Source organism: Lactuca virosa, chromosome 5 (genome assembly GCF_052849685.1).
Source record: "Lactuca virosa cultivar CGN04683 chromosome 5, Lactuca_virosa_CGN04683_v6, whole genome shotgun sequence".
Taxonomy (NCBI): Eukaryota; Viridiplantae; Streptophyta; class Magnoliopsida; order Asterales; family Asteraceae; genus Lactuca; species Lactuca virosa.
The window spans coordinates 60,574,721-60,587,882 of NC_136430.1; the positions used below are offsets into that span (position 1 = coordinate 60,574,721).

The following is a 13,162-nucleotide window of genomic DNA, read 5'->3' on the forward strand; positions in this document are numbered from 1 at the left end:
GCATGATACAAGCTACCTTGGTGGCATCTTTCTCATGTGCCCTAAAGTCAACAATTTCCTGAGGAGTAGCAGACGACTCTTCAAGTTCCTTAAGCTCCTTGTCAAGGACATATTCCTTGTCATCATAACGTGTGACCATTCTGATGTTCCTAATCCAGTCATTGAAATTAGCTCCATCAAAAATGACCCTCCCACAAAGGTTCATGAGAGAGAAGGAGCCAATAGGGTTTGAGCCTGAAGCATTGTTGGAAGACATCTGAAAAGAAGAAAGACAAAGTTTAAATTAGATAAAGAATCCTTAATAAGACACCCAAATGTAATATTAAGGCTAGCACCCAACACAATATTTTATAACTTGGAAGAGGGATGCCGTAATCCAAGCTACAAAATATTTGAAGGTAGGTGAATGACGATTCACCAATTTCCACCATGAAAAACGAAATAAATTATTAAGTTTTAATGAATTGAAATTCCTAGATTCTTTTGAGATTCATTGAACTTTTCAATGGTATGTTTAAATCTTGATTGTGCCCTTCAAGTTTGTGACTGGGATGTCGAGGATCACAAAACAAGGTGTGAATAACCATGCAAATTAACTTGGTACACTTAATTTTATCACCTAATCGATGTGCCGGTTAACCACACGCGCTCCACCAATCTATGCTAAACATTAAGCTACCCTTTTCCACTCTTACTAGTCCATGTTAGTGTTCCGGTTAACCACACACGCTCCACTAACGACTTGGTAAGGTACAAAGTGTAATTTCATGGGTTAGCACCAAATTCACATTTTCCTAAAGTAACTAAGATTGGGAATTTATAAAAGGTTTAGTTACTTTATATTTATCATTATAATTTTAATGAGAATTATAGTCCTTGTCCTACACGTTCGGCTAACGACCCTCCACCAGTCAAGGAAGCGGTGGGTGAGAGTGGACACCCATTAAGCTGCCATTTTATAGGCAACAACCTTATACCCCCCTTATAGACCGACTTCGTGAATGAGGCCTACTAACGGTAAGACTGACTTGATCTTATACATACATATATATATATATATATATATATATATATATATATATATTATTAACATATAATATTATAAAGTATAAGGGTTGAATTTTAAACTTTTAAAACTCTAGGGATTGGAATTAAAGTATTAGTGTGTGAAACTTTACAAATTCCAAAACTTAAGGGCAAGTTTTGAAACTCTTCCAAACTTTTCATCTCCATAACTTATGAGTTTAATGGCCTATTAAAATGAAGACTCTTCATTTCTATAACCTATGAGTTTTTTTAATGGATCTTTTAAAGAAAAACTTTTGGTAATCCATAACTTGAGGACAAAGTATGGACTCCATCAAAACACATACATCATGGATTCAATTAATCATAATAATCAAATAAAGCATGCATGATCATATTCAAACTCATAGAACAAAGCAATTCATATCATCAAACTTCAAGACATTAAGCCTAATCATATTAATACAATTCTTGAAATTATGACAATCACCTTGTAATTAGATTAGGATAATCATTACCATATCATAAAAAACAGTTTAAATGATTCAAAACAGTTATAGGTAATGATCATAACCCAATTCTGGCCAAAATACTCGAACAATATACTTTCTACTCATCAGACTCGTCGAGTGCAAGTCCAGACTCGCCGAGTCCAAGGCTAAAAGAATCAACTCATCGAGTCTGTTCATGGGCTCGCCGAGTTGAGCAGTGAAATAGCAAAAACAGCTTTGCAAAATCACAAATAAGCAACACTATAATAGAAAACGAGCCTAGGCTTTGATACCACTGAAGGGTTTTGAGTATCCTAACAACCTTAAGGTGCACATACAACCCTAGATGCTTTGGAACTATGTTTTCTCTATTATACATGCAAAATTGATTTCCAAAGCATTGTCCTATCTAGCATGCAATTGTAGGTTCTTATACAATAAAAACTAGATAGAAATACATACCTTTTCTTGTAGTTGATTGCTTGGAGCTTTAAGAGCCTAGCACCAATAATGTGGATGCCTCAAGTGGAATCACAAATCACCACAACAACTTGGAAATTATTGAGAGATTATATTAAGCTCACAAAATCGGCTATGCTTCAAGTCTCACACACTAGTGCCAATTTCTAGAGCCTTGGAGTTCTTTATATAGTATGGAGGATTAGGGTTACATCCATGTTAACCCTAATACCCATGACATTTCATTTCCATAGGATCCATCGGCTAAAAGCTCCATGGACTATCTATGGACTTCCATGCAAGCTTAACCCATCCTAAATGAACATTAGCCCATACTATTAGAATCCATATTTAACTAGCCTCTTTTGATCACTAAATTAATTCCAAATTAATTCTTGATCAATACTAATTAAATAATATGATTTCATATTAATATATTATAACTTATAACATATTAATAAATCATAAATACACTATTCTCAAAAGACTATCCATATAAATTGTTCCAGTGAAGTGCAAACCAAATGAACCAAATATAGTTATGGACTTAGACACCTTATCCAACAACATGGAGAATGCCCAATGCACAAGATTTTGCCCCGAGGCGGCAAAGGTGGGGTTCGCATCTTGTATGTTGAGGGACCGAACACGAGACTGGTGGGAGGAGGTTACCCGCGAGGTAGGATTAGCGGGTGTGGCTAAGATAACTTGGGAGGAGTTTGTGAGGAGGTTTGATCAGGATTTTTCATCGTCCAGTGAGGTGCATCGTTTGGTGAGAGAGTTCCAGGATTTGCAGCAGACTACAGAGACTGTGTCGGAGATCACCGCCAAGTTTCGAGAGAGGGAACTATTGGTCCCACAGTATGCTGCGGACGGGTAGATGAAGAAGACCAGATATTCCATGCTGAGAGATGACATCCGAGAGTTTGTGAGTTTTTCAGGGACCAAGACCCTTAATGACATGGTGGAGAAGGCCCGGGAACGGGAAATTGAGTTAGATCTCCGCACGAAGCGGAAGCCGGATGTGACATCCCCATTTTCACGGCGAGAAAAGATCGGTTTTGTTTATGCTTTATAAAAACCAGAGCACCTCTTTTAATAAAAATGTTGTGGAATTTGTTCCCAGAAAAAACATGATAATTACGTTATCGAAGCATTTTCGAAGAAATGTATTTTTATTCTATTTAAAACATTGGGATGTCATCGTCAATACAGAAACATAAGCATAAACAGAACTTACATTCATTATCACTAGTGATTATATCTCCTTAATCCCTCAGTGTAATGTAACTTCATATAGATACCTGTGATACAAATAAACTGAGTGGGTCAGTTTGGGAAACCTGGTGAGTACATAGGGTTTTCAACCCACAATAATATAATTATTATCTTTAAAATCAAACAATCAACCCAATTACTCATCCCCATTATCTTCTTTATTCTTAACGATCTACCCTAAGAATCAGCTATTCCTCGTTCATTCATTCCTAAGGATCATCCTAAGGAATTGGCACAAAGTCCATCGTTGCCACGGTTTACACAACAGGCACTAAGTCTGCATAGTCGCCAGGGTTTAGGCACCAAGTCTGCATGGTCGCCAGGGTTTAGGCACCAAGTCTGCATGATCGCCAAGGTTTAGGCACCAAGTCTGCATGATCGCCAAGGTTTAGAGTACACCGGGTGAACACATCGTTCACAACACCTACAGGTTGCGAGCCTGCTAGTGTTCCACTGGACTGTCTAGAATAGTCTGTGGTTGTCATCCATACTCTGCTAGATGACGGGGCCACGCTTGGGTAAAAGGCTTCTCTCATTGTTCACCTCAAATCTCATGGTCTATATCACCTCTTATCTCAACATTCAATTCATATTTCATCTACCCATGTTTTACCCAACATATTTTGTAGATATAAAATACATATACAGTTTAAATCATTTAAAACATGTATAAAATCTTTCATTCAGCATAGACAGCGAGTATTCAGACAATATTGCACACATAACACGTAATTTATATTAAAATAATTCATATCTATGTATAAGATGAAAGTAACTATGCACTCACTTGCTAAAGTGATGATTCCAAACTCGGGTAGCGCTTCGCTTTTAACGATTCTATTTTCCTTCGACGAAACCTAGTATTATTACCACTAGATTTTAGTCTAATATTTACCGTGACTAATTATTATTATTATTATTATTATTATTATTATTATTATTATTATTATTATTATTATATAAGCGTTTAAACAATATTTTCCAACCACTATGTATAGACAGGGGCCAGACATAAAACACCGGAGCGCATGACCATTTTGGCATATAGCACTTCTGAAATCTAACAACTCTATGCGATCCTTTAAACTAGATTCCCCGTACCGCGAGTAGTTAAAAAGATATTATAACGACACTTATATAAGTCATAATAATAGTCCAAATATTTATTATAAGTTCATAATAACAATACTAATTTTAAATATAAGTTATATTAAAATAGGGTAATCATAACTTACTTACAATGAGGTTTTAGCTAGGAGTCGGTGTAACGCCCGTGTTTCTAGGCTAGACAATAATGTTGATGTAATAGTCTAGGTTAACCGTTGTAACTCGTTTCGAAATAATAAAAATATATTATTTGAGTATTATATGTTTTATGCTTAATTATTGTGATTTGATAAATTAAAGATAAAAATAAGCATTAAAATAAAATATTAGATAAACCCGATATCTGTGAAGGAAGTTGTAGTGGTCGTGACAAGGATTCCGGTTATATAATGAATACCGAAATCCGAGTTATAACGAGGAAGTTATGACATGTCGAAGTTTCGCGACAGAACCGGCACGACGTTGTGTGACGTAAAAAGTGAATTTACGATAAAGTGCTTTTTAGCCTTAGCGATCTAAATGAAAATCGGTTGGTTGTTAGCTAAAACAATATAAATAAAAGTCGACGTCCTCACAAATACCAATTCGTCAATATAATAAATATTCGAGATATTTGCCTAAGTATATTTTACGATGTGAGTTATGGATTATTAAATTTAGAAGAATCATAAAATAACATCTTATATATTCATTTCCAAATATTAGAGTACATTTTGATATTTTTATGTTACGACTTATATTATTTTGACTAGTAAACAAAATATGGTACTAATAATATTTTGTTACATATATATTGACCAATAAAAAAATTAAATAAATGACACATGATAAATAATTATATTTCGTTAGATTTTATATATATATATATATATATATATATATATATATATATATATATATATATATATATATATATATATATATATATATATATATATATATAGAGGTGGGTTCAATTGAGAAAATAAAAAAGGTTGAGAATAGGGGGAATCATTCTCAGCCACTCATTTAATTAGCCTCTAAACATAAAGGACACGGTGGCAAACTTGTAAATATGATATAATAGCCTTCAATCACAAATACGTAAGTGTAGAGAATTAGATAACAGTTGAAATTCATTCGTTTTTTGCTCTTTCAATCCAACCTTCAATTCTGCTTGAATACGAACATATCATCGATAATCAACAAAAAATTCAATTCGTATCATTCATTCAACATCGTTCATCAAATAAAACATCGAAATTAAGGTTAGAAAAAGATCAAATCATTTTTTGTTTGAAAATTTTCATATATTTCTCTACCAATCTACTATTTTGTAAGATTTAAATAGTCAAAGTATCATATTTATCACATTTTTAAAAAAGTTAACTTGTATGCATTCCAACTGTTTGATTAAATGCATAAACTAAATTACTACGTTATATTCACATATGAATATGTTTTCTCACCTGAATCAATATGTGATTATTAAAACACAAAACAAATATGCAAGTCTGTATGTTATTCATATGTGAATAACATATAAAAATTATATATATTTCTGAAAACACCTTGTAATATTCATATATGAATATACTGTACAAAATTCACATATGAATATACCAATTATTATTCATAAGTGAATATACGATCTAATATTTACAAGTGAATATACTATGTACTATTCTCATATGATATACCATGTAATACTATATAATATTCACATATGAAAATATCATCTAATATTCATAAGTGAATATACCATCTAACATTCACAAGTGAATATACTTTCTAATATTCACAAGTGAATGCATCGTCCAATATTTAAATATAAATATACTATGTTTAGTATATGCTATATTCATATATGAATGATACTTAAATTGTAAAAAAAATTAATCATAGTTTTTATTCATAAGTGAATAACGAATGTACTGTAGTAAAAAAAACCTGATTCATTTTTATTCACTATGAAAATAGCTTCTTAAAAATTAAAAAAAACGAAAAAACTATGTTTTTGTATATATTAAGGTAATGCTTAGCATAGTTTAAGCAAACATGTTTTGTTGGAAAACACATGTGCATTCCTTTCCCATTTCCGCCGGTACGTTGGAGGCTTTTGCGGCAAAAATAAATGATTGGCTGAGAATGATTCCCCCATTCTCAATCTTTTTTTTTCTCAATTGAACCCTCCTCTCTCTATATATATATATATATATATATATATATATATATATATATATATATATATATATATATATATATATATATATATATAAAAGATCATTTTCTATGTTGGTCATAATTTAAGGGAACTTATATACTAAAAGTTATGATTTAAATTAATATATATAATAAGATAATGCAAGCATCATGTGGATAAAGCATTTGATAATAAATTGGAGAATAAGCAACAAATACGTGGAGATGAATTAGAAGTGACGGTGCAAGTAAATGAGGTGTCATCAACGAATCTAACTATACGTGGCATTCATTTTGTAGTTCAAGTTTTCCTATAAATAGCACCCGATGCCAGCCAATTTGGTTTGCTAATTTTCCATTCTTTCACCCTCTATTTTCTTCTACTTTGCAAAAAATTACCCCGAAGCTTAGTGTATCATCCTAGCACCCGAAGCAAGTTCCCGACGCCCCGAAGATCCCGATAAAAAGAGTTTTCGAGCCGAAACTCTGCCCGCGTGAAGCCCAGTTTTTTAGAAAACATCCCGATTTCATCGAAAAAGAATATTATTTTAAAAGATGAAGTGCTGTCCGATCATCGTCTTATCGTGTGAGTGTATAGTCACTTTCATCTTACACATAGATATGAAGTATTTTATATAAAATACGTGCTATGTGAATATAGATTGTTTAGTTATTTGAGATGGATGATGAATGAATGATTTATACAGGTTTTTAAATAAATTAAACTGTATATGTATTTTTATCTACAAATATGTTGGGTAAAACATGGGTAGACAGTTGATGTGTGATGAAATAAAATGAGGAGAGACCTCGATGTTATTGTGATCCAGTCATCTAGCGGAGTATGGATGACGACCACGGACTTTTCTAGATAGTCTTGTGGAACGCTGGCAGGCTCGCAACCTGTAGGTGTTAATGAGCTTGGGTGTTCATTTGCTGTACTCCATCCCCCACATGGTTGCCTTATTTGACATAAATTGCTGGGAAACCCCCAAAGCAGTGTTGTCGCCCCGATGAAAATCCTTAGACTAGGTCCCTTGTGATAGTTGTTTTAGGGACGTAAAGTGAGGATAACGGGAATGGGTAATCGGATTATTGATGTTTGATGAAATTAATAAATTTATCTATTGTGGGTTGAAAACCCTATATGCTCACCAGGCTCCCAAGCCTGACCCACTCAGTTTTCTTTGTATTACAGGTAGTGAGGCGAGAGCATAAGTTGAACGACTTACCAAGATATTTTGATTATAGGCCTGTAGTGTATATAACTGTTTTAAGGCTTATAATGTGTCGTTTATGCTTTTGGTCTGTATCGGAACATGACATCCCGAGTTTTGTTATATAATAAAAATACATTTCTTTAAGAAATGCTTTGGTAAATCTTATTTTATCATATTTCATTTTGGGAACAAATTCCGCAACTCTTTTAGTCAAAGGATTACTCTGAAATTATTTTAAAAGCATAAATTAAACCGGTCTTTTCTGGCCGTGAATTTGGGGATGTCACAGTCGGGCTCTGCAGGGGCAGAACTTTGTCTCTGAATCTTTCTAGGAAAGATTCGTGCAACGCTTCAGTGCTCACCTTAGTATACTAAAACTACAAAAAGAAAAGTCGAATCACGAGGGACCGAAATGCTCGGAGGATAAGAAGAGAAAGACTCTTAAATCAAGATAATGGTGCAAGAAATATGAGAGCCCAAGGCTCTTATTTATAGTAATTGAATTTTCAAAAACCACCCTCATAGTTACTTAATGACCTTATAGTTATATAAACAACTAAACACCCCTTTATAATACTATTTTAAATAGATTTAACGATATTTGTACTAAACTAATGTCGAAAGTATTCAAAACTAGTCTTATAATGACCGCATCGTCGATACCTTTCTAATGATATATATATATATATATATATATATATATATATATATATATATATATATATATATATGATTTATACTTTATTTTAATACGTAAATATGCTATTATAATTTCTAATTTGTTCATACGAACTCTGTTTTGGATGCTGTTTATATCCACGCGTAGGTGGAGACGTACTCTACAACTTTCATTTAGACTCTGTTGGCTAATTTTGATTTTATTTTTAAAGTTATATTTTTAACAGGCCGGGACAGGAAAAGTCCGCTAAAAATTCATAACTTCTTCATCCGACGTCCGTTTTCGCCTGTCTTTTTACCGTTGCGCTACTATTAATGAGAGCTTCAATTCTCATTTAGGTTGCGTTGGCCAAAAGTCGATCGATCTAAAATTCGAATTTTGGGCTGTGCACTACTATGCCAAATCTTAGAAAAATTATAACTTTCTCATACGAAGTCAGATTTTGACGTTCTTTTTTTGTATGTTCTCGGTTTAATGTATACTACAACTTTTGTTTAGATCACTAAGGCTAAAAAGTCTTCTATCGTAAATTCACTATTTACGTCTCCCGGTGTCGTTGTAACATCCATAAATTTTACGCCAAATTTAAACTTTTCAAGCATAAATAAAACCAAATAGTAATTGTTTACAAAAGTGTTTTCAATTCATTATTCAATCAGAGTGTCCCAAAAGCCAGATCATAAGGATGAGGAGCGGTACGGTCACGCCTTCGCCTTGCCATGAACTCCTGAAGTACCTGAAACAATAAACTGAAAACTGTAAGCCCGAGGGCTTAGTGAGCTACCCCCAAAATACCAATACCACACTGATAATACCATGTCCGTAATAATCAATCAATCAACATGCATACTGGGCCATCGGCCTGACTGGACCGCCCTACAGGGCCTACAGTCCAACTGAATCTATACCGAGCCTTCGGCATGATTGGACCGCCACGTGGGCCTATAGTCTCCCCGGACCGCTCATAGGGTGTGTTGGCCTTCAGCACAGAGCAGGACCACCTCAACCCAAGCAACAAGCAATTAATCATGTGCGCATAACTAACATATACTGGCATATACAATCATCAAACATATCTATCTCACTGATCACCAAACATAGCAATCACTCGTAACTAGAGCACTGACCTAGCAGGTCACTAACATATTAATCCATACGGATCATAAGAGCATAAAATACTGTCTATCCTTATTCCGATCTAACAGATCATATCCACATATAACATACCATAAAGATAACAACTAAAAGGGCCGGCCTTGGTGCCTTAGACCCTATCGATATAGTGAGGATAACTCACCTCGCAGATGTCGACTCGGTAGACAAATCCCCACTCTCGAATCACTTGACACAGGCTCCACCACCTAATACCATAGCACAATATACTCATAAGTCCTTAACCTTATAAGGTACTCCATAAACCGACTAGTCAACCCCTGGTCAAAGTCAAAGTCCTCAGTCAAGGTCAACAGTCCATGTTGACCTTAACTCGCCGAGTGCCCTCGGCTACTCGCCGAGTTCCTTGAAGCACTTTCCAACTCGCCGAGTCATCGAGGTGACTCGTCGAGTTCCTCCAATTCTCGATCAAACTTTAAGGCCACCCGTCGAGTTTCCTTCTTGCAACTCGACGGATACACACGCATACATATCCTGGAGAAAACTCATCCGACTCGCCGAGTTGTTCATATAACTCGCCGAGTCTATGGCAATATTCATCGGACTCGCCGAGTTGCTCATCCAACTCATCGAGTTCAAGGCAATCTTCATACGACCCGCCGAGTCAACCTTGCGACTCGCCGAGTTCCTTCAGCCCTTAAGCCATACAGACTCATTTAAGCCATGCAATGGCTCCAAATTACAGATCCAAGTTTCTAGAGCATGCTTTTCATGTAAAGTTGCAAACTTTACGTGTATGCATGGCTAAAAAGGCTCTTAATGGCAATTCTAAGCTCTTAATGGGGTTTCATGCACAAGGAGGGTCTCCATCACCCCCAAATCCGCAACTTTATGACTCTAGGACTTAGGAAGGGTCCAGATCTGAAGTTACAACTTCAGATCTAGCCCATAGCTCCCCATATCAACTCAAAATCCATAAAACCCTAAAACTCATCCAAAAGAAAAGAGATCTAGAAGGAAAGGGAAGTAAAGATTGCAACTTGATACCTCCAGAAGATGCTAGCTGAGGTAAGTTCTGCTTCCCACACCTTCCTTGCTTCAACTCCTTTGCTCTTCAAGCTTTTCCCTCCTAGCCAACTTCTTTCCAAGGCTTAAATCACACCAAGAAGAGTACCACACGGATTAGGGTTTCACTGAGCTCTCAAAGACTGTAAAGAGGCCAAAGGAGGCTGAGGCTCCTTTAAATAGGGTGCAAAACCCCGGGATTTAGGGTTTCATCTGCCAGCTCCTACTCGTCGAGTCCCTTCATGGACTCGGCGAGTTGGTCACTAACCACGCGACCCCACCCCGCTGCTACTCGACGAGTAGGGCAACCAACTCGTCGAGTAGGACATAAAACCAAATAACCTTTTATTTAAATCCATACCTGAGAATCGGGGCGTTACAGTTCTCCCCCACTTGAACTAGACTTCGCCCTCGAAGTCCCTTGGGATAAACAATGCCGGGTAATGCTCACGCATCTCCGCCTCCGGCTCCCATGTCCACTCAGATCCCCTCCGATGTTCCCACAGCACCTTCACCAAGGGTATTTCCTTGTTCCGAAGGATCTTCTTCTTCCTTTCCAAAATGGCCACCGGCCTCTCCACATAATTCAGGCGCTCATCGACCTGAATGTCGTCCAGTGATACCACTGCCTCCTGGTCCATGATACACTTCCGCAATTGTGAAACATGGAACATGCTATGAATCCAGCTAAGCTCCAACCTATACGCCACCTTGCCAACCCTGGCAACGATCCTGAACGGCCCAATAAAATGGGGACCCAGTTTTTGTTGGGTTTTGAGCATTCTAACACTCCTATGGTGTACATGCAACCCTAGAAACCTTGGATCTATGTTTGACTAAGATACATGCAAAATGATTTTCCAAGGTTCATAATCCTATCTAGCATACATGGGGATCTTTTATTCTAATAGTTAGTAAGAATTACATACCTCTTTGTAGCTTGGATTCCTTTGAAACCTTGTGAGCCTATCACCTCAAGTGTGATGCCTCAAATGCTTCACACAACACCAAGTACACTTGGAATAAACTCTAAGAGAATAAGAACACTTGGATTTTCGGCTAGCCCTCTTTGATTCACTCTAGTGCCGAAAATGGTGAATAATAGCTTCTTTATATAGTATGTTACAATTAGGGTTACACCATGTAAACCCTAATTGTCATGACCTTTCATTTCCATGACCTATGGGTTATGTAACCCCCATGGAGCATCCATGGAGCATCTTATGGGTTTAACCCAACTTGATAATCCATGGAGCCTTGGCCCACTATATAAATTATGGATGATTGACACAATCAACCCATATATTTAATTAGTCTTCTTTTGATCACATAATTAATTCTAAATTAATTATTGATCAATACTAAATAAATATTATTATTCTTATTATTAATATATTAGAACTTATAATATATTAATAAACCATAAGTGTCTTATTTCTCTCATTTAGTCTATCCAAGTGCATGATGCCATGCAACCCAAATGGACCATGCCGGGTCGGGTCAAGTACATATCAAATATAGTTATGGACTTAGACACTATATCCAACAGTCTCCCACTTGGATAAGTCTAATAACTATAGTTGCAAGTATGACTTCAGGAACCGATCAGCAATCGTAGCTCTTTCAAGGTCTCTCGGAACTGAGAAGATGATGGTGTGCCATTTTAGATAAGTGATCATGTAATCCTCTGTTCTAGATATCAGCCGGACAAACACATGGAACAATGTCTTTCTATTGTCTAGCAGTTGTTTCCCGATTTCCGATTTGTTTGACATAGAACTTAATTGAACACATCAATTTAGTTCTGACCGGGCCCGGTACATGGGTCAAAACAAAATCATCGAGGGGCCCAGATATCGCTTCTAATCCAAGAAGGAACAGATAAACTTCGACTCATATGTTTGCTCTACTACTTGTTGAATTACACACAAAGGTACGTTTTATAACATCGAGTTACCAATGCGTTTTCGTACAATCAATGCATAACCAACTCATAGGTAACAAATCATATGTCTAGGTTTGAAGACTTATATGATATTACCGTCTCACGATCACTTGAGATAAATTCCATGAAGTGATACCAGTGAGCGTGGGTTGAATCCAATACTCAGTACTTATGAGCACTCATGAGTGTTGTAGCACCACTTTGTCCAACATCTTAGACCTCTACAATCCAACCCATGATAGTCTTGATTCATATCTACTTCCAACATATGACCGACTGTGGATGGTTTGAATAACTTAGTCATTCAGGAAGAATAACCTAGTTTATCCTGGAAGTCAAAACATGCAAAATGAAACACAAGAATAAATGAATCTAATATGGTATCAAAACTATGTATATAAATAAAACACTTTTTATTTATCACCATACTGATTACTCATTATTCATTGTTTCGGTTTTATCAACTTTATACTTGAATTTAAAAAACACTAGTTGTCCCATGCTCCAAGCATCTACACTATGTTTTCTAAACAATAGCTTTGCAATACATCAAGTATGCACTCTATGTTTGTCTATGATCCTTACTTTGTGAAATAGA

The 13,162-nt window shown here is 35.9% G+C and overlaps 1 long non-coding RNA gene across 1 annotated transcript; it reads left to right on the forward strand.

Moving 5' to 3' along the window:
* Positions 1-6,905: 6,905 nt before the first annotated feature.
* LOC145117240 (uncharacterized) lies at positions 6,906-7,922 on the forward strand. Its single transcript, XR_013712571.1, has 2 exons — positions 6,906-7,128; positions 7,741-7,922. It is a non-coding gene; the product is annotated as an uncharacterized LOC145117240 (long non-coding RNA).
* Positions 7,923-13,162: the final 5,240 nt, after the last annotated feature.